Raw genomic sequence first — 2788 nt, 5'->3', positions numbered from 1 at the left:
CAGCCGGCGGGGACCACGGCGCCCAGAATCCTCCGCGCCGCTACTCTGCTCTTTCGTCGCCTCTGTGCCTGCGTCTTTGAATTGGCATCGTTGACAGTTCGTGGACCTAAAAAGTTCTTTCAGGTTGAGAGGCCACGACTGTGTGTCAAGCACTAGCACTAGCGACACAGAAGAATGACACAGCCCTTGCCTCGCAACACTTCCGTGTGACTAAAGAAAGAAAGCCATTGAGAGAACAGAGAATCTCCTGCAACAAATTAAAGCCCCAGACGCTGGGGTCCGGGGGAGTTGCGTGTCCAGGCTTCTGCCTGTCATTAAACTTCTTGATAGAAAGATCGTAATGCCTTCATTGTAATTTCTGGGTCTTTGAGCTTCTTTCCTTGGCTCATACTAATAAAAAAAATAATAAATTAAATGTTAGCATTATTATTATTTTTAATGCATGTTTTCCCTTGCCTCAATTCCATGGTTTTAATGACTAAAGGCCATCTTCTCCACATTGGGTCACACAGAATCCTCAAGGCTTCTAGAGCAGCTTCCCTTAATGGTGAGACAATTTCCTCTCTAATCCTTCCTTCCTTCCCTCCCTCCCTCCCTCCTTCCTTCCTTCCTTCCTTCCTCCCTTCCTTCCTTCCTCTTGCCGCACCGCTTGCGGGATCTTAGTTCCCCGACCAGGGATCGAAACCCAGGCCCACGGCAGTAAAAGCACCGAGTCCTAACTGGACAGCCAGGGAATTTCCTCTAATCCTTTCTTATTCTGTGTGCCTTGGATTCTCTGCTGCTTTGATTGTGTGTGAGCCCCTCCAGATGGAGATCTGCAGGGAGATAAAAAGCTCAGTGAAACTGAACACAGTGCAACACTGGGCTCTTGAGACTTCAGAGCCAATGGGTACCTTTGGAGAAAGTATGACCTAATCCTGTGACCCTTGAACTATCTCAGGAGATATGCAAGCTGGAAATCCAACTCCTGGAGGTAACAAATACGGTATATGAAATGAAAAATATACGGGATAGGACTAAGAGCAGATTAGACACTGCAAGGGAAAAGATTAGTGAATGCAAAGACATAGAAATAGAAACTGCTGAAAATGAAACACAGGGAGAAAAAAGATGGAGAATGAACCAAGCAGCAGTGAGCTATGGAACAAGACGATGTAGTCTAGTAGTCTAAGTGTAATTAGAATCCCAGAAGGAGAAGAGAGGGTGAGGGAGTAGAAAAATATTTGAAGAAATAATGGCTAAATATTTTCAAAATTTGATGAAAATTACAAACCCATAGATCCAAGAAGCTCAGTGAAATTCAAAGAAAAGACATGAAGAAAACCACACAAAGGCACATCATATTCAAATTGCTACATACCAGTAACAAAGGAAAACCTTAAAAAACAGCTGGAGGATATATCACTTATTTGGGGAATCTAAACTATGACATAAATGAACATATTTATGAAACAGAAACAGACTCACAGACATAGTAAACAAAATTCTGGTTACCAAAGAGGAAAGGGGGTGGGGGACAGATAAATTAGGAGTTTGGGATTAGCAGATACAAACTATTGTATATAAAATAAATAAACAACAAGGACATACCATATAGAACAGGGAACTATATTCAGTATCCTGTAATAAACCATAGTGGAAAAGAATATGAAAAAGACTGTGTATATATATGTATAACTGAATCACTTGGCTGTACACCAGAAACTACAACAACATTGTAAATCAACTATACTTCAAAAAAAAAAGATTTAAAAAACAGCTGGAGAAACAAAGATCTGTACGTACTAGAGAACAAAGATAAGTACTTCTCATCAGGAAACAAAAGCAAAAACACACAAAAAAAGCAAGCCAGAAGCCAGTGAAACAACACCTTTAAAGTACTGGGGAAAAACCCTGTCAGCCCAGAAATTTATACCCATCAAAATATTTTTCATAAATGAAGGTGAATCAGTGAACCAGTAGTGGGATGAGGTGGGGTAGACACACTTCTCCCTATACTTCCCACTAAGTATAGCTAAAACCCCTCAATATTGTCTATAAAACAAATATAAGACTCAAAGTTGGACAGAAGACAGTCCCACTAAGGACGTTGCCACCTGAGGAAAGACACAGTGGTGATTTTCCTAGGTTTTCTTTTTGTCTCCTATATGCTGGCCTGGGTAAGTTGACAACCTAAAATGCCAATGGGTGCAGATTTTTTTAAAGCCCCCAATAAAGCCTGCTCTTTCCAGCCAGACACCAAGAAAGGGAAACCTAACATAACAGAAAACTTTTGAGGAAAAAACCCCAATCCACTCCAGTCAAACACTATTGAAAAAAAACTGTGGTCCCACCTCAAGTCCATCAGCAAAGGCTGAGTGGGGAGCCTAGGCTTCCATCCTACCCTGACTGTAATGAGGTGCCCCTCTGTCCCTACAGGGATGGTGTCAGAGAGGGGATGGGAAGCTGAGACTTTCATTCACGCTCGGTCGTACTGAACCTCCCCACACACAACGTCAGTGGCACCATTTGGAAGCAGTAATAGCATGGCTCTCCCCTCAAGACAAGGTGTTGTCGGGGGTGATGGCCCAGTGGGGGCGGCCTAGCAAGAAATTCCTCTCCCCAGGGCTGTTAATAGAGACTGAGTCCCTTAGACTTCCATCCCCACCAAACAATAACCAGGTGGTGGTGACCTTCCTTAGCCCACCAGAGTGGTGTCAGAGGAGGCCTACTGAAACACAACACTTAAATAAAAATCCAGAATATCATAACGAAATACTCAAAGTGTCCCCAAATTTGGCAGAAGACA

The sequence above is a fragment of the Orcinus orca genome, chromosome 19 (assembly GCF_937001465.1).
Source record: "Orcinus orca chromosome 19, mOrcOrc1.1, whole genome shotgun sequence".
Classification (NCBI taxonomy): Eukaryota; Metazoa; Chordata; class Mammalia; order Artiodactyla; family Delphinidae; genus Orcinus; species Orcinus orca.
Note: the sequence above shows the minus strand (reverse complement) of the source record.